Raw genomic sequence first — 27461 nt, forward strand, 5'->3', positions numbered from 1 at the left:
TGTGGGGCGTGTGGCTTTGCTGGCTTTCATGTTCCAAGGAAGTTTATTCACTGGTAATTTTTAAAATTGCTCTAATTTTGACTTATGGTGGTGTATTTGCACTGTGCTCTTCCATGATAGCCTTTATTCAGAAGTGAAATTCAGTAATTTGCAAGAATCAAAACTTTATTGTGGCTTGCTTGTACCTGTGCACAGCCAGAGCTACCCCAGACTCCAGGAAGAAGCAGTTCAGAACAGCACAAGTTTGGACACTGAGGTGATGCAGAAATTAAGTAACATGTGGGCAAGGAGACCTGACCTGCTCAGTGGGGAATATAGGGAAGGATTTGAGGGGAGAGGGTGGTTTCCTCTATGTCTTGGAAAATCAACTTTCTTTTCTCTTCACAATTGGCAATTTGATTTCATGTGCTCATCACCAGTTTCATTACTTTGAAGGACCAAAACCTTTGAACCATGAGCTAGATGTTGGGAACATGATGAAAATGCCAAGATGTGCTATAAAATGGCTTTGTTGCTGTGGTCAGGAGGATTTAGGTGGAGTAGCAGGCACTGGAATGGAATTTTGCAAGATTTAACTCTTCATTTCAAGAGGATAATGGAACAACATTGCATGTCCTTTTCCATAACTGACTGTGACTTTCTCTTTGGCCTTTATCACTTGATTATTGGGTTTTGTGTACTTTTTCCTCTTGAAATACTCCTGCTAAGCCCTTTAAAATTATTGTGTGTTTCAAGAAAAACAATTGGGACTTAAGAGACATTTTTTTGGGAGTGGGGGAATCTGGAGTTTGTTTAAAGAAAGGGGATCTGAAGAAGATAAAACAGAGATATCAGTTATGCAGAACTAATGACACATTCCAAAGGAGAGTTGAAGAGCTATACAACTCCATGAAGTGCTCCGTTCTGTATTAGCTTTTTCACTGGGAAATCTTTTGAAGGACCAGAATCACACACACATGTATTATACATAAAACTCTGTAATACATGAAAGTATATTTGAATCTAACCCTGCATGAGGAAGCCCATGGCATTCTCATGGAGCAAGCAAACTACACTAAATTCCCTAGGCAGGAATCAAAGCCTTTCCAAACTAACCTCATTACCAGCAGATGTTTGAATTGCTATAATAGACATACACCCTTGCTGCACATACAGTATGTGCTGCCTTAAATGTCTGGGGTTTTTTCTCCCCTTAGATGCTCCTGTAATTCTGGGAACATCCTGCCCAAAATTTTCAGTGTACCTTCCCAGGTGAATCTGAGGAAAAAGCTACAAGAGGTAGATGAGATCCTTTAAAAAGTAGGAGAGAAAACTGCCAGATTGTAGAGCTAATAGAGCAACAGCTTGAGTGTGAAAACCCAAGTGCTGTGCTGCAGTATCCCAGGGATCAGCCAGCCCTTTATTCAAGGAAAGAGGAGAGAGCTGCAATAGCAAACCTAAATTAACAATTCAGGCTGACAGAAAGCATCATTTCTGAGTCAAACAAGAAAAAAAACTTGAAAAACAGTTAGATTGACTGTTGTTTATGCACTACAGATATTTCAAACTCAAGAAAAACTAAGGAAGTACTGATGGTTGTTAAATGATGATTTAAAATTATTTGAAGTAGCTATTAATATTGCAAATGCTTCTGTTAGGCAACCTGCTTCCTTGGGGCAGGTAATTTAATCCTATTGCTCAGAAGTGCAGTTGGTTTCTTTTTCCAATAGGTTTAGGGCACAGAGGGCATTTGAATTAATGAGAGGCAGACATAATGGGGAAATACTCCATTATCCTTAGCCTTTGGTAAGTCTGGCTAATTAGTAAAACACTTGAAAGAGATGTCTTTCATTTCCATGCAATTTCAAAATATTTTTTTTCATCTGGTAGGGTTATCGTGTTGACTGGTAACACATGGGTGATATATGAAACATCTGCCTTGGAAGTACCTGCACTAGAGTGGTTCTGAGTTGGTAAATTGAAAGCCCCATGATTAGGTATATTAAAAAACTTCCCAAAACTACACCTGCCAGCACTTGTTCATTTAAGGGGATGGGGGGCATTTGGCCTCTTTGGGGCAGTATTTGGGTGCCAGCTAAGAATTCCTTGTTATTATTTACATCAGAATCCCTAAATCTCCTCCCCATAAAAATGAGAAGCATCAGTAGCCCATCAGCATTGTTTTTAAGGGTGAACTTTACAAGCTGTAAAAGGAACAAATTTGAGTGAAAAACAGGAGAACAGGAAAGGAAGAAACAGTGATCTCCACACTGAAGGAATAAGCTTCAAGACTGAAGATGTTTTCTTCCCAGTTCATTCACTGGCTCCTTGCCGGATCTTTACTGCCAATGTCTCTCTGGATTTCTGCTTCCCATCTGTAACAAGGGAAATACAATTTTTTTCCCTGCTTTTTATTTGTTTAGTCAGCTAGCTTTTTGGGCAGGGAGCTCTTTTATGCTGCACACAGTAAGAAGCTTGGTTCTGTGGGACCAAGGGATTATCACCTCTTGTGATATCAACAGTAACAAAGGTGCAGGAAGATGTACAAAGGCATGTTTGGGAAAGATGGCCAGTAGTTCACTTTTGTTTTTCCCCTTTCTCTTTTGGGGGTAGGGTACAAATTCCTTTGCCTTATTTGCCAGGGAAGTTAAAGTATTTCTGAAATGTAGCTTTGAATAGTTTGCCACAGTTCAGCATGGTGCTCAGTAGGCCACATGGCTTCTTTGTGGTAGGATCCCCTATTGCAGTAGTTACCATGAATATGATTGCCATTCTTGTAACTGATCCCAGAGCAGGTAGTTTTTCCATTTCAGGGTATGGGGAAAAAAAATCTATATTATTTTGTTAGCATTAAGAAGTAATTGTGAGTGTTGACAGTTGAGCAGCCAGCAGTGTTGGTGGGGAAACTCCTGGGTGTGGGGCTCAGTGCAGTGCTGTGGGTAGAGGTGCTGGATTTGGCCAGTGTCTGATCATGTCATTTGATGTGCACCCAGATTTGTGCTGGGTCAACACAGCATGTTGAAGAACTCTCTCACACACTTGACATATCTAAACTCAGGTGTCAGAGGTGAGTCAGATTAACCTGAGGCATTGGATGTTGTGACCTACAGTCTCCCTGGGCATAATTTCTGTGGGAAAAAATTATTGTGTAGGTAGATATGTACCTTTAACTTTCAGACATTGTCACAAGTCTGTTTTCAGCAGGGCAAAATGCATTTTGCCCATAGTCTGGTCTGTAACTGGAGTTGCATCTGGTGCTCCTGGGAATGCCAAATCTCACATCTGATCTGAAATGCCAATGAGCCCATATGAAGCTGTTAATGTTTGTGTGAGGATTTTTAGTCCTCATTACCAAACCTGATAGAAAGATAATTCCTCAGCTGTTGTTCCAACCTGTGGGATTTTATACACTTAATTAATTTTCTTTCTTGTTAAGAAAAATCTCTTTATGAAACAAGGGGCTGCACTTGACTTGCTTTTCAGAGACCCTTCCCATGTCTGTGTCAAAGGCACAGAGGCCCCAGAAACTGGAGGGTGAGCCCTAGGGGCGACATGCTTGTTGAGGCTGAGCTTGGGAATGCTGCCTTGTGTGCTAAGGGCAAGCTCCTGGAGGGGAGTTAAGTTTGCACAGTGGAGGGGATCCTGGTTCCTTCCCTGCTCCCCTTTTTTGCTACCACTCAGCAATAAAATGGAAGCTAGCGACATGACCAAAGGATAACAGACCACTTGCTGAATGCCTGCTGAGGGTTTAAAATGCCAGCCTACACCACTCTCCCCAGCCCTTCAGCATGTCAGCAAGCTGTCTATGTAAATAAATAGACATATCAAACAATAAGCAGATGCCTTTTTAACATGCACTGTTTCAGGCTGAGACACTCAGTTCTGGTGCAGCTCATCTCAACATCTGTCAAGCTAATGCCAACTCTACAGCTCCCTTTCACTTGTATTTAATGCACAGAGATTTGTGTTGTGTTAAGCAATGAAGAATTAGCTTGCTTTACATCTGTTTTGGTGTTATTTCTGATGCATAAAATGTTAAATGGGAATGCTTTGTGTTCCTCCTGATGTCTGTGTCAGTATGTAGTGCAAACTCTCGTTGCTTATGCTTGATTAAGTGGCTTAACACAACCATGTTTGTGGTTGTACAAGTATACAAGGAAGAAAAAAAACTAATTTGCAAAACATACCACCACTGGGGCCCCAAAGCATAGAAACATTGAGGTTGGGAGAATGCTGTGACGACAGTTGGACTTAAAAGAAAACTTTTTTTAAGAAACTAAATTCCAGTAGTTGTGCCCCTTAAATCAAACTCAGGAGCCACACGGTCTAAAGCCTCAAGGGTGTGGGGCTCCGTGCAGTGCTGTGGGAGCAGCACCGTGAGCTGCTGGCCCGGGTCAGGTCATGTCTAATCCAGGGTCTTGTCTCTGATAGCAGCCAGCGCTGATTAGGGAGAATGTGAGACCGGGGCAACAACTGGGAGAAATTCCACATTGAGCTTTTGTTTATTTTTGTTTTCATATTAAAAATGTATTGAGCCCAGATGATCCATGGACCTCTATTGAAAATTCACCTGCAGGCTAGAGGAGTGTTGGATGCTCTAGTGCTGCTGTCCATCTCTGTCCCTCCACATCAGCCTTGGAGAAGAAGCCTGGTTTTTATATCCTTAATTCACATTTCTCACATGCTACTGCTTTTACTCTGGTGAGATACTAAGGAATCACATTTTTTAAAAAAACAAAGCCAGACAGACTCTTAATGCATGAAACAAGTGTTTAAGACAGCTCTCTATCAGACTTTTTTGGAGTCTGCTGAGAAAAAGGAGAATATTCCTGCTGCCCGAGACACTTTCAATTGGATTAAACAAAGCAGAGGGGAGAGGAGAGGCATGATCCTCCACTGGAGAGGAGGATTTATATAACCTGATATATCTTGTGTTTCTTAATGTTCCTTGAATAGAGATGATTGAAATCTCTCATCTGAGCAAGCACACACAGAAGACAAAATACATTATTAGTGACCCTCAATATATGATAGCTTCTGCTTCTGATCACAGTGGTGCATCAGCTGGAATAGTAATAGGGGATGAATGGGGCTTGCTTACATGGATAGGCGTGTTCTTCCATAATGGAAAGGGAATATTGCTACTTAAGATGCCATTGAATCAAAATTTTGATGACTCTTGGTATGCCTGCCTGGGCCACTTTCCATGTTGTGGTTTCATATCACTTTACAAACTTGAATAAAGTTTTCCCCTCACTGTCTTCAAAGTCTGGGAATTAATATTCTGTACCTTATGTCTGAAAGGACTAGGACTGTGTGTAACAGGATATGTTTTTGTTAGGCAGCAGGCACTTTGTCCTGTGCAGAAGTGTATGGATGTGCATTTTCTGCATACAAGCACTCGCACTTCACAAATATTTGCCCGTCCCCTTGAAAGAAACCAGGATGTGGCTGGTATGTGTGTATTTGAAACGGAGGATGAACCACCCTGAAAGTGCTGAAAGAGTCCACTGGAGACAAAGGCATGGAGAACATCTGCCCAAGTACCATTTGGTGGGCCCTTGCTCTGCTCACTAGACCATACTGCCCCTCTGTTGCATGTAAGATGGATGTCCAGGATGCAGAGCACTCCTCACCAACGCCCCTGTGCTCCCACTAAAGCCCCTCTTTCATCCTGGGCGAGTGTGAAATAACACCTTTGTGCTGGGGAGCAGGGAGCTGCTGACAGAGGGCTGATACCCCGTGCGGGGGAGGAATTTCCTTTCATGTGGTCTGGTGTGACATTAGCATTTTCCAGCTGGCTTGTAGGTGGCTTTGTAATCCCTGGATTGACAAATGGCAGTTCAGCTCAGTATGGCTGTCATCTTCAGACTGCATGACAGAGACGGGGAGCTTGACATGTCCTCTGCAGCCCTGTCTCAGGGAGGAGTTGCTGTGACAAGACCCTCTCTCCCAGCTTTTCGTCTCGATCCTGAAGGAGGTGCTAAGTGTTGAGTGATGCAGACGGGTCAGAGATGCTACCTGATGTTTCACATGGACAGTTGGTGTTGGCCCTGAGATCTGGAGAGACAGGGTAGGGCAGAGGATTTGGGCTTCAAAAGAAAGCAAATCAACAAGGTAGACTAGAGAGGAGAGAATTAATATCATGAAATGGATTTACATGGCGCCACCTTCATATCTGAACTGGAGCTGTCAGGGAGAATGAGATCCAGACTCGCTGCTGTTCTCCAGAGAGGAGCTGCTATGGAAGCATTGCTCAGTTAAAGTGATGGCCCCACCTCTGTGCCCCATGTCTAGCTGATTTCTGCAAGTAGAAAACAGATGCAATCTGGCGTGATCCCTTCTCCTCTCCCACTAGCCTTTCATGCCGTTCTGCAGGCTCTGAATTACCTTCTTTTGCTTGCCTTATTGCTTTCACCCCTCGAGCATCTGTTGGTGTTTTCCTCCCATCCTTACCTGCCTCTTAACTCCATCACCTTTTTTTGATCCTCAATCATTTCTGGCTCCCTCCATTCAGAATAAGTGGTACTTTAGCATCTATCCAGCAGGTGAACAGATGTGTGCACATTTGTTGCCTACAATACAGAAAGGTTGTGTGTGTGTTAAACACTTAACTACCAGTGTTTTATCACACACCACTCCATCCCCTGTTCTGGAAATTGCCTTTTGGGACTTGCAGCACCCCTTCCTGGGCATGACTCTCCTCTGCTGTGCAGAGGAGTAAGAGGGGAAGATGCAGAGCAACTTCATTGTTTCCTCCTTATGCTGCTAGAAATAGTCCTGTCCTCCTATTGCCTTCCAGTCAAAGCCCTTTTCTGGTCAGCCTTATGAACTGGAGAGTAGGGAAGAAGATTTTGCCTTTAGTCCTGACTTTGACAGGGTCTTCATGGTCACTAGAGATGCTTCCCCTCATTTCTTCAGGTGTACAAGAAAGAGTTGGTCTTTCCCAAGCAGGAGGAAGTAAAACAAAGTGGCAGCCTTCTCCTCAGGTCCAGTATGTGTCTTATGTATTTTCCTTGCTGTTTCTGACAGGTTGACCAGCCTCGATCACAGTGTTAGAGACCTGAAGCAAGGATCCTGACAGATGCAGTACAGCCTGACTTCTTGAGGAGAACAAGTATTTCCCTGAAAGTCTGTCCCCTCAAAGCAGCACACAGGTAAGGCAGACAGTGCTTCTGATGCTCAAGCTCACTTGCACAGGATTGAGCAAATTACTTTTTCCCTTCATTTGGCTCAAGAAGGGCTTTGTCACCACTGCCTGCCACGTCTGCAGGGATGAAAGCTTACAATGCATTTACAGCATGGGGAACGTTTCTCAGCAAAAATGTACTTTCAGAGGATCAAGACTGCCCATATGGTTGAGATAAGTATAGGTTAAAAGCGTGAGCGGAATGTGCTGAAAAATTTGACATATAAGGGATTAATAAAGTAATACTTAGATTTTGTATTCTAAACTAATTTTGTATTGAAAATACCTTAATTTAAACAGAAAACTTTTTAAGAAAAAGGAATACAGGAATGTATGTTGTGGAGAAAGGGTTTAGTAAGAAATTAATTTAATAATGTTGTCTTCAACTCGGAAAGATGTATCAGGTCATCCGTAAGTGGAAAAAAACAAACACAAAAGCCTTGCAGTTCTAATTGCTATGACTCATGGAAACCAGATCTAGAAAAAATTAGGCCCTTTAGTCCAAACTCTTAATCCCCTACTAGTATGTAACATCATTCCCAGCAGCGTCTACCAGCCCTGATTTAAATGATGGGATTTTCCCTTGTCCCCTTGGGATACTATTGCACAGACTAATAGAATTAATCTGCTTACTTCTCTTTCAACCCCTGACCGCTGCAGATGCAATTAGTAGTAGGTGATGGGGGGATTCTGTTTCTTAGGCTATATTTTGAAGGCTTAGGGCTGTATTGTGTTAAACCAGACATCAGTTGCAAGTGTGTTTGCATGAGTGTGGCTTATCTGTCAGTACTCATTACAGCCCCATAAACGTCTCTGAACTACATTTCTCAGACTTAGGAGCTTTTCTACAGTCGTAATTCAGGATCTGATAAGGTACAGACTAATGTATTTGAATGCCTGTGAGAAAGATAACATGATTGGGAGCTAAAGTGAAGTGCAAAGTCATATGCTGCCAGTGCTAGAGACTCGAAGAGGCAATTTACTTCTGTGCTTCTGGAGCATTCTCTGGTCTCTTTGGCTTTTCTCCCAGACAGTTTGGTAGGATGAAATTCCTTTTTGCTGTGTGTGGTGCTGCTGGAGGTACTACTACACCTTTCCATCTGTGATTTCAGGCTTGTCTTAGATGAATGATGTGGGCTTCTTCTAATGTTTACTGAAAGGCTCCAGTTAAATAATCAGATACAGTCAAATAAATTTGAGATGGAAAACCATACCTGGTTGTATTTAGTTAATACAAAGTACAGCATCTTTCTGTGACATTTCATCTGGGTTTTCTTCCTCATATTTGGAAAAGTTTTATTAGGGAGAACAGTTAGTTTCTAAGACAGATGCATGCTGGAATGCAGATGACCGGGTTACACCTGGAGACTACAGCAACAGCTGAGCTGTACAAATTCCTTGTGTGGATTCATCCACTTCCAAAGTGATTTAAAAACAACATCCTAATAGAAAAAGCAACTGCAATTTAATTGCCATTGGAAGTTTGAATGAGGCTTCAATGTGAAATGGAGCCTGGGGGTCCTGAAAAACTGGGCATGTGCCAGCCTTCCTCATGGGCTCTGTCCTCTGGCACTCAAAGAAGGAGGTTACAGTCCTGTTCCTCCTCCCTCTCAATAAATCCTGGCTCTAACATGCCACAGCTTTACTGGAGTATTTCTTCAAACAGAAAGCCTAAATATAATTTTAGCCACTTAGCCACTGGTGCAATCTTTCGTTATCAAGATAAGTTAATTAAACTTATTAAAATCTGACTAAGTTGCCTGTGTTTGTCAGATACAAAATTCTTACACGCTGAAGATTTTAAAGCTTTGATATGCTCATTGATGACCTGCTCTAATTTTCCCATTTTTTTAATTACTTGAAACTCTTTTCCAGTGTAGTGCTTGGCTGCTTCACGTGGTTTCATAATGTGCTTTAAAGCATGGGGAGGTGGAGACTAAAGCTGGGGGTAATGATCTGTGGCACTCTGGATCATCTGCAGCTTATGTTCCCTGTCCCTGCTTTGCCAGGCAAGCTTTATTCCAGTGAAAGTGTCAGTAAGCCCAAGGCAGATGGGCACTGTTCCTCCTCTCCCCTTCGCTTTTTCTTGTTTTACCCTGAAAGTTTATCTTGAGCTCGCCTTTTAAAAGCTTTGCATTAGCTGGGGGGCTGTGAAGTAAAAGGCATGCTTTAAATACAGATGCTGGTGATAGTCCTTTCAAAACTGCATTTCTCAAGCTGGGAGCTATTGACCCCTTTCAGTGCAGTCACAAAGAAATTCAAGAGGAAATGGAGGGTGAGGGCCAGCAGGGAATATATATATATATAATTTTTTCCCCCCAAAGTCTTCTTCTTACTCCACCCCCTGCCAAGCTGGCTATTGTTTGTGCCTCCGCATGGGATACCAGTGGCCATATGAGGAAAATGGCATAATGTTACATTCTTTCTAAAAATCGATTTCTTGCAGTTACTTTTTCTACCCCCCTTGCTGAAAGTTGTTCTGTTTTGATGCAAGCTCTAGGCTTGCATCAAAAGTACACATGGTAGCTCATGGTACACATGGTGTAGCATCTTGGGTGTGCAAAAAACTTACTTTGTCTTTGTTATCTCAGTTCAGGTGATGAGGCAAAGCAGCAAAATGGCAAATTATGAGGTCCAGCTACTATGACGGGAGGAGAAGATGTTGCATTTTCCCTCATTTTTAACTCAGTAACAATGAGTAATAATGATGTTTGTTTTCTTGCCTTCTTTTTCTTGCTTAAGAGGATGCTCAGGCCTTGGGAGAGAGGCAGAGAGCACCCCTCTGCATCCCTTTTCATTCACAATCTCCCTTCATATTCATACATGTTTGCAGCTGAAGTGCTGAGTGAGTGGCACGCCCCAGTTTGGGCCAGCAGCTTGCTCTCTGTTGGAAGGCCGACCCCACTGCTGGGGATGAGCACAGCCTGATATCCCAGCAGGCAGGTGAAATCCTTGAGCCACAGGAAGCCAGGCTGCGAGCAGCAGTATTTCAGGGGTGAAGTTCTGTGGGTAGCACGGGTCAGTCTCAACATGCACCAGCTCAGGGAAAGGACTCCTCAAGTTTGGGATTTTTTCCTGGTGCAACTGTCACTTGTTGATGAACAGAAGCTGCCTGCTTCTGACTTCAAACACATCCACTTAGCACCTTGTACAAAGGAACAGCTGGAGCAACATGAGCACAAAAAAGGCCAAGTCCCCTGACTCCAGAAAGCAGAGGCAGAGCCTGGGGTGGGAAAAGCATAGGTTTGGGAGCTGGGAAAAAGATAAATCTTGGAGAGGAATGAGTGTGTGCTTGTGCATGTGAGCATAAGTTTTGGGCACTCTTCCTTTTGCATCCTCTTGTAACCTCTTGAATTGAAATGCAGTTTTTAGTTGTGCTTTCTACGGTTGCTATCACTTCTGGTTCCTTGTGATGCTCTGCTGGTTGTCCCCATAAAAATATGTTCAACAACTGATTATGTTTCAAACTTGTTAAAAATTAAAGTAGAAAAAACCCAACTCCTTCTTAGAAGAAGCAACAAATTTTGAGGTTCATTTACCACAATTATGTCACAATACTGAATATGTGTTTTGCTGAGGTGTGATTACAGAAGTGGAAAAAGGGAAAGTAGTTTCTATAAACACATTTTTGGGCAGAATATTAATAGTTCAATGTTATTATTATGATTATCAGTGTGTGAAGTGACAATATATACTTTTTTTCCTTATTAAAATGTTGAGCAGTTTGACACCTTCTAAAGAAACTGCAATTTTGTGAGAATGGAGTAAGAAGTTTTTAAAGGTTCAGAGTTTTTAAAAAAGCCTGTAAATGGAGGCTGCATTGACCAAAAGAATAGCATATCATACTGAGAAAGTTCTAATTTTCTTTAATTTTTCTTTTGACTGTGAATTAAATTGTTTGGAGAAGCTGTGCTACTCTCCAATACCTACAAAATTAGCTTCCAAGAAAATCTTCCTCTATCCTAAATTGTATTTATACTAAAGATAAAGCTGGGGAAGCCTTCTGGGCTTTACTTTACTCTGAGCTTGGTAAGCAGAGGAATGAGCTCACATAGCTTTCTCTTCATGCAAGGCAATTTGGTGCCTCCTAAATGCTGTCCACGGTGGTATCAAGAGGAGCCATCACAGCGAGTGGTGTGGAACGATGCCATGCCCCGTGTGCTCAGTTCTCAAATTACCAGTGAAGTGGCAAATGGCTTCTGACATGTACATGGCTGGCATGGGACCTCTGAGTTCGCTCTGCACAGATAAATGGGATGCTCCTGTTCCAAGCTCCCTGCAAGCCCCCAGGCCAGGCGTTTTGATGGCAGCCTGCTCGCACTGTAGCTGTCCCAGGAGCTGCCGTGGCCGACGTTTGCTGTGCGCGCTAAGGGGAGAGAGGAGCATCGAGGGTGAGCGCCAGGTCAGCCATGCATCTTGAGCACCTTCTCTGAGGAGCAGCGCTTGTGGTCTCAGCTGGGACAGAGGGAGGTTTCAGCTCTTCTGCTGCAGGAGGTGCTCATCAGGCTGTAAGTGGCTGCTGACAGTGTGGCATGGGTTTGCCACTTCTGTCTGTAATGGCTCTAGAGGACTCAAATGTTGCTAGAACTGATTCTGCCAGGGGTGGATTGACCTTTTGGGAGGTATTCCCAGGGACTTGGGAGCTAATCCTTCTGATGCTAACAGTGGGGCATGTGGAAACTGGTTTGGGCTATGCTGTTTCCCTATGAAGTTGGAAGCTTGTGTAACCTGGTAACCTGGAAACAACTATGATGGAAGAGGAAAGAAATTGTCATTAGAAATATATCTCTAACAGCTCCTGTCACTTACATCGAATGCTACAGAGTAATTTAAAGCTTGTTTGACTAACTCTATCATGGGTAAAGTGCTTTGTCGAGGGAAAATGAGGTCAACCCAATGTGACAGGACAGGAAAGCAGAGCTGCCTTTCACTGTTGTGCCATGCCCTGAGTGGAGTGGCTGACATAGGGTGCCCCTGAGAACGGCAGTGAAGGCTTTGCATTGCTTATTTTGAGACCTACAAAAGTACAGTCGCTTTTGATTTATGCATTTTGAAAATTATTGAGTAAAGCTGGGGACTTAGTTTAAAAGTTGCCAGAACTATTCTCTCACTGTAGAGACTTCTCAGGAAACAGATACATAAGAGGGGTATATGTGCATGTATTTGAAGCTTTTATTCTTGGGCTTATGAGTAGGAGCTGGGATCAGTGAAAGGTGATAACTACAAGTAGTGAAGTGGTTTTGGGGAATTTTGCATTCAATTATTAGCTCTGTGCCTGGACTTCCCACTGACAGTGGGAAGTAGCCTGATTCCTCTCTGCCTTCCTTCCTCATCTATGTAAAGACGGTCAAACAGTTGATAAGATTTTTCTTGTAGGAAATGTATTTTATTTTGTGTAGAAACCAGCTTTGTGGAACTTTGCATTCCCCTTCATAGAAGTCTGATGACGAAAAAGTTTTACTTCTGGAAGGTTTATCTTCCTGTTTTCCCCCATTGTTCTTCCTTTCTGTGACAAAACAGGAACGAGAAGAAAATATTAAATGACTTATCCAGAAATTCCCTTTCCTCCCTTGTAAAACTGCATATCAAAAAATTCTATTCAGCTTACATTAAAAAGACAATAAATTGAAAACTAGTTGATTTTTAAACTTGCAGAGCATGAAAAAGGTTATTATTACTATCAAGTGCCCTGACCTGTTTTAAAGCTGAGGCTTCTTTCTTGCTTGCATTGTTGCATCTATTTAGTCAAAATCTTGAGAGCTCTTTTGAGAGAGGAGCTGCTGGTCAGCTGCTGGCCAGGCTTGTGCACAGTAGAGATAATGATAATCTAATGTCTGTTTTGTCCTTTGTAAGATGACTCATGCTCCGGTTACCTTCTAATGGATGGGAGTTGCATCCTTGGCAGACATTACATTTGTTGACAGCTGTTGGCAGATAAAAAAATAGGAGCAGCCTTGGACATGCTTGTGCTGGACATTCAGGGCTGTTCTCCTCAGAAGCAAGGGTCAGCAGAGCTGAGGGGGACAGGACATGCAGGCATTTTGTGGCTGGATGAGATGGAGGGGGTTATAAAGGCAGTGCTCTGCCTGTATTTTAGTGTCCAGTGCCCAGCACACAGAGGTCTTGAGCTGAACATGTCTGCAGCTATTCCTGTCCCAAAAACATGGAGCAGAGCACACCTATGAGTGGACCAACACCTCCAGCAGCATGTACAAATGTATATTTCACAGTATGTTTAAGCAACATAAAATTCCTTTTTTAATAATCTGTGAAAGGTTTATTTTCAAATGCCCAGTCACTAATGAGGTGCTAATTTTCAGATGGACTTGTAGCACTGTCTTGACATTTTAAAGTATCTAGGAGCATTAACAGGCTTAGTCCCTCCCTGCAGCATGGCTGGAGCCAGCCCCTGAGCACAGGAGGCTGGGAGGAAGTTTTTCCTGTGAACTGGCCTTATGTAAAACTGCCACCTTGAACTGTTTCTGGCACTTTTCCCCGGTGACTGTTAATGACAGAATATTAGAGTTTGTGGCTATCCAACCCACTGGTTTCCCCATGCTCTGAAGCAGGGTTATCAGGCTTGGGCATTCTTGCTGCTGTCTAGGTAGCCCTTTCTGTGCTAGAGAGGGAAAGATGGACACCCAGTGCAGTACAGAGAACATGTTTGGCAAGGCAGAATTCGTCACTGACTCCTCAAACTGACCTGGACCATTTATAACATTTCTGGCTGCAAAGTATATCCAAGAGTACATTCCAAGAAAGCTAAAAATAATATCCTCAGCCTTAACTTATTTCTCCCACAAGGATTCAGTTAACAAGAAGGAAAGAGTTTGTTCTTTTTTCCCCCCATACTAAAGCGCTCAGCTCTCAGAATGGAGCTATAAGTTTATCACAATTATTGGCCTGTGAGTTAGATTCATGTATGGATCACGTTACTGGAAAGTGTAGTTATTTGCCAGGGCTGCCTTTGCTTTTCCATTTCCCTTTCCATCTCCTAGTTCTGTATGCTATCTGGTAGCAGCACTGAAGGCCAAAGTCTCTCTGAACTGATTGGAACCAGGAGTTGGCATTCTGCTATTCTGGGCCCTTCTGCCAAAAGCCAGTGTTCAAAGTAAAGACTGTAAGTACAGACTACTCACATGAGCACAATTTATGGTTGTTTAAAATACCTGAAGATCAGTACAGCAAAGCTCTGATTCTCCTGGAGACTTAGTGTGACCATGGTGGAAAAAGTTGTGTATATTCCACAAATCATCTCAGGAAATGCGGATAAGTGATGGTGACTTCTAAAAAGCAGTGATGAAATGTTTTCTGGTTTCTGTTTTCTATTTTTTAGTTTTTTGTTTTTCTTTTTCCAAGATATAGTTGGAAAAGAACTAATTTGGAAAAGTGCAAATTAACTTAATGTAAATCCAGATGTTTAGGACTAGCTGTATAAATCCCCAGGGGTACTCAGTAGTCCTGAATGTTAGATGTACAAAGCCAATCTCAAAGTGCTGCCTGAGCTCCTTGGGATCTTGGTCTTTTGCTCTGGGTTTTTTTCTATTGATCAGTAGTAATGACAATTGATGAAAAGTCTAGTGTTATGATGGTTCTTGTCCTGTGAATAGAAAATCAGCTGTGCATATCAAGTGTGTGAATCACATCTCTGTAGTAGACAATTTTTATGAATGACAAAAATTGCACAAACTTTTATATCCAAGAATCTTCACAGAGACCATACATCCTCATAAAATCAAGTTAAAATTTAGTAAATAGATTCAATCAATAGTAGGGCTACATATATATATATATATATATATATATATATATATATATATATATATATATATATTTGTTAACATTAAAGCATTTACTTCCAGATTTTTAATGCAATATATTTTTGTTTAGAAATGCCGAAGCCGATCTTTTTAATATCAAAAAATGAAACCTACATTTTCCTATTAAAATTAGATCCAAACATTTTATAAAAAGAGGCATTGTGTGGTATTCTGTTTGAGGTAGTTGATGGTTTTTAAGTTAGAAAATGTAAAAACTAAAATTTCATCTTAGATTCAAAAAAACTTTGGGGAATTAATGTGAAGGAATACCTTTGTATTATTTTTGTTTTAGAAAAAATCTTTACCAGTTCAAACTGAAGCAATTCTTCCCATCTGGTTTGGCCTTTTATTTTTTCTCTTTTTGTCATCCAAAAAACAGAATCTTTTGATCATCTTGCTATGTTCCTTCTGGGTATACTGATGTAAAGTAATTTTCATTTGGTTGTTTTTTTTTATGATATAAAATTTCTTTTTGTGCCCCATTTCTGAAAGAGTTTGGGGCTTGTCTAGCAGGAAAATGATGATTAAGGCGTTACTCTTCCTTCTGCTGATGAGATGCTTTTGTCACTCTTAGTGGCAGGGAGACTGCTCTAGGTTTTCCTGTTCCTAATTTCTCACCCACTTCTGAATTACTGAATACTCTCAGCTGCAAGTCAAGGAATAAGGCATGAATGCTCATTGTTATCATTAAATGTTTTCTTTGCTAATTCTCTTTTATTGTGCCCCGGTGACTTGCAGCTGAGGATTAAAATAACTGCCTTCAGCAGCAGCAGTAGGCTCTGTTTGGAACCTCCAAAGGGCATTGTTTATCTTCCCTGTATCCCTTGTACTGTGCCTGCCCGGGATGAGCAGCACTCCCCTCCCCATTCCAAGTGCTTCTGTTACTGAGGAATGTTGGACAGATTATACACACAGTAGAGGTGCCCCCAGATTTGGGGTTTGAGCTTGATTTAAAGGGGAGGAGGATGGAAGGGAAGGGAATGTTTGTTTCTTTTCAGGAGAGACCCTGGCAGTAGTGCTTTGCAGAACTGTTTTAAATGTGCTCCTCAGGCAGGGAGGTCTGTGGGTGCAGGCGAGCTGTTCAAGTGTTTCCATGCAGTGCTCAGGGCTGCTGTCCCAGGCACGTACTTCATTATTGCTTCAGGGAAAGGCATTCTAGGAGTCATCAATCAGCGTCACTCTGGGCTTCTTCTCCATCAGAGCTCCTCTGATGTGTCTTTCAGTGCTGCTCATTTTGCTTTTAATTTCTCAATGAGGGATTGATTTGCACAAAACAGCACCAGGCAGAAGAATTGGGTTTGCAGTGGGTGAAAGCATCTGGAGTATTTTCTCCAGGGCACTTAAATGGGTATTTTAAGTTGTAGGTCCTCAAGAAGACAGTGGTGGCAGTGCTTTGCTGAGTGTGCTCTGAAGACCTCAGTGGTTTCCTAATGGAAGATGAAGTTATCCTCTTGGATCTTTGCTGTCACCTCTGATCTGGAGCACATCTTGTCTCAGGAAGGACCCCTGTGCTTCAGCTTTACAGTGGTGCCATATCACTGTCCAGCCCCTTTATTTATCCTTCTGTCCTTCCATTTACCATACCTCCAGATTCTTTGCTGCAACTCTTCTTGATTTAGCTGAGGCAGTTTTGCAAAATGGACATGTTGGGAAAGGGAAAAGCTGTAAAAAAGATTTATGTGATTCAAGATAGTCTTTATGTACATAAGACTGTGGGGGGAAAAGCTTATCTGATTTAAAAGCTAGAAAGCTTTGCCCTTCCTCTGTCAGTGGGTAAACTCAGATTGAAATCCAGGACACCTACCTGGTACACAGGTCCCACCTCACCCTTCTGATTTAAGCAAATTGCTGTAAAATTGGTGTAGCTGGCTGGGAAGCCACACCCTGAACTGCAAAGGATGGGAATGGCATTCCCTGAGTTAATCTCCTCGAGGACATCTGTACAAAGTGCACTTAGGCCATTATTTTCTGATGTTCCATGCCATTGCTCACAAAGGAGAAAAGAAGGACTGTACTTATTTTTCCCCAAAGTTCAACTGGAGTTGAAGGGAGGTAGTTCTTTACCTCCCTTAATGAGTAACTTTATACTGTGCTGTCTCCTACAATAACAGCTGTCAGTGCTAGAAGGAAAATAAGCTATTTGCCAAGACAGTGAGGCTGTAAAAGTTGGTAAGAGAGAAGGAAAGCTATGGGCAAGGAGCTGAGATTGCAGCAGGAGTCATGAGAATTCCCAAGCTCTGAAGAGTGCTCCTGATTTTATCTTTTCATGCAGCTCTGGGGGTAGTGTTTGTTTAATATTTCTAGTCATGGTGAATGAAAGTAAAAATCCTGACTGGACAGTGTATTAGTACTGTGATGATGAGGAAGGTTAGGCTACCCGTTGTGTTTGCTGTGCAGTGTTGTTGTGTCACAAATTATGTTTATGGCTAGGAACCTCAAATGCTGACACAGCATCAAGTAAGGTAGGAAAGGGCCATTGTGACCCCTTTTTCATCCTAGACACAAGGTTTCTTTGAATTAATCCTGGTTTGGATCAGAGTATCTTCATGCAGCAATTTGTCATACCGTTTTTATTCATGACCATTCTTCCCTGTATATTTTGCAATTACATAATGTCCATATGGCAGGTTGAAGAATTGTTTGAAAGGCAGCTGAACACTACAGAAACTCTCTGAGCATATTTCCAGTTCTTTTTCAAATAGCTTTATCCTCTGCAGGTCATGTTTTGAATATCAGAAGCCTGTAGATTATCTGAGAATTGAAGATGCTTAGGGACCAGGTTTGTCTATAACTTAGCTCATGTTGTTCTTTGGTCTTTCCTCAAATATGAAATTTTCATCAGACTGTCCCAGTCTCTGTCAACATCAGCTGAAGCTGGAGGCTGAGTGGAACAGTGCATTATGAGTAAAGCTGCCCAAGGCACTGTGTATGAAATCTGAATGCCACTGGAGTCGGCGTACATACTCCCACAAATCTCTCTGGCCCAGAAGTTTATCCCTTTACTGATGAAGAACTCCTTGTGAATATAAGGATTGGTGAATCATCTGTTCTCAGCTGATCTTTTTCTCCCACAAACCATCTCTGAAGCCTGGTAATGTGGGTGCGTGTCCATTAATCATGACACTGGTAGGGTCAAAACATGGCTCCAAGAATTGAGACAGCTGCCAATAAGGTGGCTAGTAAATCTGGAAAATTCCTGCAGGAGGAAGAGGTGTACCTAGGTGAGAACATACAGAGCACTGAGAAAGAAAAGAGAAGGTCACAGTAAGTTTTATATCTTCCCAGTGAGCTGTGCTGGGAAAACAGGCAGCCCCAGGGAGACCAGGCAGCCCCAGGGAGACCTTGGAACCTGCTTTCATTGGCAGAAAGTAGTTTGGCAGCTTGTTTTACTCTCTGCTTTTTTCTTTGAAACTGGGAAAGCTCTTTCTATCCCACACTCCATGAAGTCTGGGGAGGCACCTGTCCCAGCTTCTCCTGTTGTGCACTGCAGAGCTTTGCAGAGCATCAGGGTTGCCTGTTGCCTGGATACAGGGCAGTCCTGCATCTCAGCCCCCCAGCCAGCCCTGCAAAAGCAGAGGCCATGGGGGGAGAGGTGGGCAATGTAATCCCTGTGCGCTTGGAAGCAGGAGCACAAAGTCCACCTGATGCAGTATGTAAGCTCAGAGCTTCCCTTTACTTTGCTGCTGTTATTATTATTTATCATTATTATTGATAGGAGGAAAGTGCAGCCCAGCTGCTCGGCGCAGAGATCTGAGGGCTCCCGCAGGGTGAAGCGCTTGGTGCCACTTAGCAAAGCAGCCACTGTGCTGTCTGTGGCGTGTGCACTTTATTTCACATGCTTGTTCTGAGCCTCCTGCTGCTGCTCACACTACAGCTGCTGACAAGTAGCCTCCCTGGCAACACGGAATCACAGCCTGTGACTTGAGATCCTGTGAGTATAATACGAAGAAGGCACTGACTGCTGAATATTTAAAAATAAATTATTTCATCTTAAACATGAAAATGCTCTTTGCAGCTCATACATATCACTGCTTGGTGACAGTGACTGGCCAAGTCATGCATTATTCTTGTGTTCAGAGGGGACTATGCTGACTGTAGGGCAAAAAACCTCCTCTCTCCTTTGCTAAGCACATGAAAGCTTATAGATAGGAGGATGACCTGTTGTTCGACACATGGGTGAATGTCTATAAACTTCACTGACTGAGAGAAACCAAAAATAATTTTTAAGCTCAGCTAGTTTAAATTTGGGCTATTTCATATTGCAATGGGTTTTGCTGTATACATCTGTAGAGCATTGTGCTATTTCAAACAGCACTTAGGAACTGTGTCAGTAGTGGTAATTAACCTTTAGACTGAGAGAGCATGAAAGATGTCAAATAATGGATCAGGCTCCTCTTGCTCAAAGTACAGTCAATTTCCATGACAGGAATACTACCTGATCTATGAATATGTACTGCCTGATCTACTTTAATATGTGAAAACAAATTAGTGTAATGAAGTGCCTGTGGCAGGGAGATGAACACCTGAGCAAAGTCACATGAAAGATTGGCTTGTCTTCATTGCTGAAGGAGGACAGCACCAAACTCTGAAGTAATATTAGAAACAAAACTGTTCGAAGTCTGAAAACCTGAAGGGTTTTCAAGACAAACAGGAGAAGGTCAGGAAATGTGGAGCAGTTTTTCCTAGGTCTTTAGAAAATCTTATTTATGAAAGTATTTGCATGTCTGCAAAACGAGTGCAAATGATTGACGACACAAGCGCATTGTTCTGAGGTCGCAGTCCACACTTTGTGTTTCTATTTACACATGCATGAAGGGTGTCAGAGGATGAGAGATGGGGCTCACTGAGATTCCTTGTGAGGCAACTGTTGAAAAGCTGGGCTGAAGGTGAATGTGCTTTGTCTTGGCTCTGTGTGCACGTGTATAAATATATATATATACATACATACATATGTATGCAAATATGCACACAAAGCCACTGATTGTCAGTAAATAGCTATTCACAGAAGGCTAGTATCTATTGTAAGTAGAAATGAGAAACCCTTTTCTCTCTACTGAAGGTGAAGTTAGACATTAAATTGCTATACTTTGGTACAGGGGTTTTGTCATATGAATTGTTTATTGCTCTCTTCCTCCCATCTTCATAAATAAATTTCTTATCAGGTGTTTTACCTGATTATTTACTTAGGTAACCCAAGTATATGCTAACTAGAAAATATGCTCAAGAAAATTCCATCTCCTAATCAAATTTTAGTGTTAATATCCCAACAACCTGTTGGATTAAGCACTTTACACCATATAAATATTTTTGTTTAAAATGGAAACCACACCCCTTTCTCCTCCCTGATTTTTATTTTTAGAACTAGAGAAAGACCTGTGTGATATCTGGAAAATTGAAATGGGAGGAGTGAATGTTCAATCTGGTTCCTGCTGAAGTGGAGAGTGGATTAACATTTTTGGGAACCATATTAGTATCAATTAATGTGCAAAAAACGGTGACCAAAATGGGGGTTGAAATTCTTACCTCTGTACACAGATCTGTGTGACTGACAAGGCTGGGCTGAACACCAGTTTTGTTGAGAGTGTAAGGAATTATCACTACTCAACCACCTCTACTGGGGAAAAAAAAAAAAAACCTATAGACACAACATGTAGGAGGACAAATAGTTAGAGAAGTGCAAGAAATTCTGATTGAAAAATTGTTTGAAAGTTCCAAAGCAGACTTAGGTGTGGCACAGCACTTCTTCTTCCAGCCAAATGACAGTAGTAACTGGAATAGAAATTAAATTGTACATGTGCAGTATTGAAACACTGGATTTAAAATAAAACCCCCAAACCAAAACAGAAATAAAAAAACCCAAACCTGATTTCAAGTTTTGTTTTAAATAAGTGTTGGGAGGTTTTTTTCCCACAGCATAGGCAGGCAGGTCCAAAATCTTTAAAAACTTGTAGTCTAGTCTCAGATTTTTTGTTTAGTGAATCAGGTACAGTCTCCACTAAAGAGTTCACCATTGCATTGAGCTTTAAATCCTTTGGGCAACTAAAAAGATGATTTTTTTTTTAAGACAGCACCAAAAGAAGCATAATTATTTTTCTAAGGTTAAACAATTAACCTCTCCTTCTAAATTTAGCACCATCCAAAACTGAAAACCTTAACTAATGAAAGGGAAATGGTACAGGATTAGTAAACTGCTGTCTCTCCCTCCAGCTGTGGGACATCAAAGATGTATAAACCTTCATGTTCTGTTGCTTTATTGAAAATTCTCTCGTATCCTTCTGAGTGATGTGGAAGGGATGGGATGTTACAGCTGTGTTTTGACAGAGCCTCAGTGCATTTTGCTGGTCTCTCATGGCATTGCAGAAGTTTCTTTTGTCTCTTATTGATTTTTATTGTTGTTCTTTTGAGACAATTTTCCTGAAAACAAAAGGTCTTGGTTGCCTTCATTGTGACTTATGTGGCAATGATGAGTTTGCAGCAGAGATGTGCATACATTTGGAGTTGGCTTAAATGAATTAATTTTTTAAATGAGTATGACAATGTATCAGCCTAACAGAACCAAAGTCACCCTCAAACCACTGATTAGAGGAAAATAATTAGGATTGAATGATAAATTAAATTCAACTGCAATTTACAGGAGTGTTTGTTTAAAGAAGAGCCAACAAAAAGAATCTTGGCTCTGAGGATCACCAGGAAAAAGCCTCTTTATATATTACAGCCATGTAGCAACCAACTCCAGAGATGAATTGCTGGAAGTGACATGTCTGATTTATTGCCTACTGCAGCTTTGAGAGTGTTTGCAAACTGAAGCGTTATGGTTAGGATGATTATAATTGGGGTTTATTTTATTTTAGAGAGAGGAAGAAAATAAATCTATCTTTGTGGCTCCTGGATGTAGATGACTTCAGTGGTTACTGTTGGTCCTCATGTGCCTTTTCCCTGCACAGGGAGCTGAGGCTGGGCAGTGGGAGGAGAGCCCCAGCACTGACCCCACTGCAGTGGGACAGCAAAGGGCTGCACAGACACGGGGCTTTGCCAGAGACAGGCAGATCTGGTAGGGCACAAAATGACACTGTTATCCTGGTGTGAAGTTCTGAGGGGATACTTGGGCTCCATGCCCCTGGAGAAATGCTCTGCTTTTTCTGGTATATCAGTAGGTCTGCAGCTGGTTTTGTTTCTGCCTCCTATAGCATGGATTTGTCAGTGCATTGGAGTTGGAGAATAACGAGAGTTATGTCTGGGCAGAGTGGTCTGTATAAGATGCTAAGATCTAACTAGTTAGTTCTTTTATATACTATTCACTATGTTACTATTGTTCATCCTAAATTCCCCAAATGCTTCCTAACTTGTACACAATGGAATTTCAAGTGGCCTTTTGAGCAAGGACAGTACCAGACTTGAAAGATAAGGAACTTTAATCTGTGTAGTACATTGCAACTTCTGTAAGTTAGGGTTGTGCAGAGAAGGTGTGTTTTTCATCTAATTTTAGCTCAATAGCCTGGTTGCTTGTGTTCCCTGGTGAGAACTGGGAAGACCAGGAATGTCAACCTGAATCTTCTGTCTCCCACATTCCTGCCCCATTGACCACACCTCTGGCTAGTTCTAACACTCTGTCTTGTTTTGATTAGAAGTTCCATCCTAGATTCACAAAAATATCACAAAATTCCTGGGTTTGAGTTTTAAAACAAATCCAAGCAGTAAATGTCTCTTCCAAACCAGAAAGAAATTCTCAGCTCAGACTTAGGCTTCATCTGGAAGATGTAACAAGCTCTCAGGAAGTCCATGATATTCCATCATGCAGAATGATAGGTGAAAGCGAGTAGGCATCAGAATGCAAAAATACAAAGAATTCAAATTAGAAAATGCATCTCAGAGATTGTGTTTTCAGCTTCTGGCTAAGCTGTCTTACAGAAAATATTCAGTTCAAACCTTTTTCAATTGTTTCTGTTTGTGCTGAGAAAAAAGAAAGAAAAATCCAGAGAGAACAAATTCATTCAGACATGATTCATCTCTTTGTGCTACCTGCATTGCCAATGTGGGTTTGTGCTTTGCAGAGACCTGGATAAAATTAACTGGATATCCAACACAATCAGAGAGCATTCTCACTAAGTAATAATGAAGAGGAGATGAACTATCCTCTCACTTTTCTTGAAACCCTCCTATTTTAATATCCTTCTCATCTTGCTGGCAAGACGCTCAAGCAGCACCAGCCATCCAGTTAAAACACAGAGTAGTCAGATGTTTCAATCAACTCAGATTTCCTTGAACACTTACTCAACATTCACTGCAATTCTTATAAAAATGTCTAGACAAGTCATTGCTTAGGATACCAGCTCATTTTGTAGCTGCTGCTTTACAACATTCTGATTTTAAAATACAATTTTACAAGTGGTACTTTTAGTGAGTACATATTCTTTTTCACTGTGCATTTCTACATGCCAAGAGTATGAGCAGGCTGGAAAAGGGACCAGTGTTGTAACAGGTAATACAGAGCTCTGGCCATTCTTGGTCCTGCTACTTTTAAATATATTTCCTCCGTTTTGGGTGATTGCATATCATAATGCATATCATGAATATTCAAAATATATTGAAACCAACTCATTATTTGGGAAGAAACATTCTGTGTTTGGTCAGATTGCCTATAGCTAAACTATTTGCTGGTCCTCTAGTTCTGGAAAAGAATATTCTATGTTCCTTTTCTGAGAAAAGTTGTGTGGATACAGCAAAGTATCTCTGGTAAATCAGACCTGGCCAAGAAAATGAGAAGGTTTTTACCCTACTGACACTTTCCTCTTTCACAAAGTTTCTTAGTCTGAGCATCTAGCAGTGAAGTGGGTGCTTCAGTGCAAGTCATGGATGTACTGTCAGCGAAGAGTGGGTGAAATGTGGAACCAGAAGAGGAAGGATGTGGTACAGGGACTGAGTGCCACAAAAAGAGCAATGTGAGGGTGCCCAGAGTGGGACCTGTCCTGGGGATTGTGGGAGATCCTCCCCTTGTTAGAAGTGCTGAGAAAGTTGTGGCAAAGGGGGATGCATCACAAAGGGGGCTGGCTCTGACCCCATTGCAGAGAGCTCAGATAGTGCCTTCTGTGCTTCATATGCCCTGCTTTCCTGAACAGTAACCTCCCCAGGCTCCCCCCACAAACCTATGAAGAAAAATAGAGGGGAAAAATTACTTATTTAAAGTCTAGTACTTTTATTTAAAGTACTTTAAATGCAGTGAAGCTGCATTAATAAGCCCGCATGCCTAGTAGAAGAAAAACCTCCCCTAAACATGATGAAAAATAAATCCCCCTGAGTCCTCAGCATCCTGCTTGAGTCACTAATTCCCCAGGGCAGAAAACAAAGCAGGCAAAAAAAGTTTGTTTTCACATAGCAAAGCCAAAACATTTCCAGTTCTGATTTAAGATGCGTCGTGGGAGCTGTCTCCTCTTTAATGTAACATGGGGCCAGTAGAGGTGGGTTGATAAATATACAAATTGATTTATTTCCTCACCCTATAGAGAGCACCTGTACCTTTCTGTGGGACTCATGTCTGCATGTGGTTTTTTTTTTCTGGAGCTGCCCCAAAGTGCAGGAGGACAGTGACAACCAGCACTGGGGCACAGGGAGGGCTCAGATGCCTGAGTCACATTTTCCACAAGCACAGCTCCTCGTCTGGCTCCAACAGCCAGCTCCAGGGGATGTTGTCCTGCTCCTTCCTCTCTTCCTGGCTGCCAGCACAGGCTGTCCCATCACTCCTCTTCTGATGCTTTTTGCCTCTTTGAGACATCTCTGGCAAAGACTTCAACATGCTAAGGTTTCTACAAATAGTATCTGCAGCTCCTGAGGGAAACAACAGAGTACTCCCCTGGTTCCCTGAGGCTTTATAAATACATTCCCAACTAAAGGCAGTTTATAAATCTACTCAGCCACATAATTGCACATTTGATGAATATTCTCCAATTATGATGGGATAAGAGAGCAGAGAGTGAGACTTTGTGCTAGCAAATGGTCCCTGGCTGGAAGCAGTCTGCTAACACTTTTTCAATGAACTACTGCTCAGGGCTTGACCCAGAAGCACAACAGAAGGTGCATGATTATAGCTGTTCTGATTAGGGCTGATAATTGTTCTGTTCTCATTCATAAATGTAATGGTTTGTTAATAACGTCTGATTTGGGAATATAGTATAGTCTATCAACTAAAGGTAGCATAATGACATTAATAAGGGTAATTGAGGTGCTTCTATGATCTGCTTGCTCTTTGGTTTGTTAATTAGAAATTACTTTTCTTAATATATGATAGAAATGATATTACTTCCCTGTGAGGCCTGGGCATCTTGTAGGAAAAAGGGATGTGTCAGTCTGCGCTGTTAGTATGTTGCTGGAATATCTGTAGGGTGGTGAGCACAGGGACACCAACCAGCCTAGTATGTGTCAGGTATTGTGTGTCTGTGTTTATATTTTGTATAAATAACAGCATGTGCTGTTACTTATGGCTGCACGTGTCTCTTGCTGCAAGACTGGGTGTGCAAGGCTGTCTGGGATCCGTGGATTGATTAAAGAGCTGTTACAGGAGGAAATGGAAATGAGAGACAGACAGGCTGCTGAGCATTTAACCCTGGAGAAGAACCTTGGCATTTCATCTTCTATCAACGTTTGCCTGTAACTACTATTAGCATTAATTATGGAGATAGTTAGTGAACACCCTGTTAGCCCTAATTAGAGCTAATGGAAGATATGTGTGGATGTTAACAGGACAAGAGACAACCAGGCTTCCATTTCTAAGGTTAAATATTCAGTAGCTCCCTCTTAGACATAACCAGCATCCTATAATCATGCAGTCAGACTCATCCAAAAGCAAAACAGTTTCTCCTGTCTTTTTTGTTTCTCTCTCTCTCCAATTATGGCCACCTTACACTATTTTTGCTTAAATTAAAGAATGAACAACAATGTGGCAGTGACCCCAGTTACCTTTACTAATGTAATTATGCTACCTCTCCTCTATTCATAGTGCACCTAAGAATCAGTCTTTATTAGCAAACCATTTGTTGCCCCTTTTTCTATCCTCTTAATGAAGGCTAGTAGAGGCACTTAAGTGGAGCTGTAAGGACTTGGCTTTGTTCTGAACAGAGACCTTGTGACAAAGAGCTCAGGGCCTGAGTGCTTGAGTAGGTCATGCAATATCCAAGGTCTGTAAAGCTCCTGTCGCTGTGCTATTGTTTGAAGCTGTAAACACCTTCTCCTTGCACCCAGTACCTTTGGTATTTTGAAAACCAATGTTGCTGAAGAATTGAGGCTGCAAAATGTAGAGGCTGTCTCATTACCCTGCTGTTGGGAATGATGGCACTTCCCTGCTGCTAATCTCTGCCCAGCAGGTCAATGTCCTCATGGAAATTGTCTTTTTTAACTGACTGGAAACCTGACTTGGTAACTCTCCCTGAGAGCCCCGAGCCCGCCTTGGGTGGTGTCACACTCATTAGGGTAGGGTGTGCTCCTCTGTGATCCATTTCCTTTGCCATGGACAAATGTGGTGATCTCGGGTAGTGTACTAGGCAAAAAGTGCATTTTTTTTCTAGACAATCTATTACATAGTTGTGGGGTTGCCAGTGCAGTGCTGCTTGAATGCTGCATAGTTGCAATCTTATTACCTACAACCTGTAGCTCCCAGGTGCTTGCTGGCTGGAGCCATCTAGGAAGAAGTTCCTATCACCAGATTGACTGATATGCTATCAACTGATTTGGAAAATAACATTAGAGCTTTGAGAAGAGAAAGGATAAGTTGTGGTGTGTCCTTGACAAAAAATATCCCATCCTTCCCTGGTGTATTGCATAATACTAAAAATAAACACAAAAGTATGTACATATTTCTCTCCTTCTGAACTACAGACACTACATTTCTCAGTTAACCAATAAAAATGCCAGTGGCTGCCTTCCTGCAGGATGGTGCCCTGTAAAAGGTACATTGGATAGATGCCAGTGTAAGGCACCCTGAACATCCTTAAAAGGTCACTTGGGTTTCAGTAGAGCTTACTGTTCTAAGGAAACATGTCACGGGTGTTAATGGGTGCTGTGTGTTCTTAAGAGAAAAGCCATAAAGCAGCGTTACCCCAGCTTTCCAGCTTGGTGGCTTTCTCACTTTTGATACATTAAGTGTATCTGAAGCAGTTCCAAGCATAAGCACATCTGTGCTTGGCCCAGGTGCCACATTTGCCCTTTTGCAGAAAGTTCCCATTGTGAGTGCTGGCTGAGGATCCCACTCCCACCTGGGGCTCATCTGGGGCTCAGACAAGGCACCTGACTTCTGGGGCTGAGTGGGAACTTGGTCTCCACTCATGTTTACCTGGAGGATGAGCTGGGGAAAGGTTGGTACATTTTGATTTTAGTTATTTTTGGTGTATTTCCTTAATGTTTCTATCTATTTTTCCAACTGTGTAATTATAAGAGCCTGTTTCACTTTGTGGTGGTCACAGAATCTGTTCAGCTTTGTAATTAAT

The 27461-nt window shown here is 41.9% G+C and overlaps 1 protein-coding gene across 8 annotated transcripts in view; it reads left to right on the plus strand.

The window, feature by feature from the left end:
• Window positions 1–27461, plus strand: part of TSPAN18 (tetraspanin 18) — a 120595-nt gene that overhangs the window by 54313 nt on the left and 38821 nt on the right. For 6 of the 8 annotated variants that reach the window (XM_059474438.1, XM_059474439.1, XM_059474440.1 and 3 more), the window contains one exon: window positions 7012–7136. The exons of 1 other annotated variant lie outside the window; for it this stretch is intronic. The gene's annotated coding sequence lies outside the window, so the exon portion shown is untranslated. Of the gene's footprint in view, window positions 1–1956; window positions 1977–7011; window positions 7137–27461 lie in introns of those variants that run through there. One more of the 8 variants, XM_059474442.1, reaches the window with a different exon arrangement.

This window comes from Ammospiza nelsoni, chromosome 6 (genome assembly GCF_027579445.1).
Source record: "Ammospiza nelsoni isolate bAmmNel1 chromosome 6, bAmmNel1.pri, whole genome shotgun sequence".
Taxonomy (NCBI): Eukaryota; Metazoa; Chordata; class Aves; order Passeriformes; family Passerellidae; genus Ammospiza; species Ammospiza nelsoni.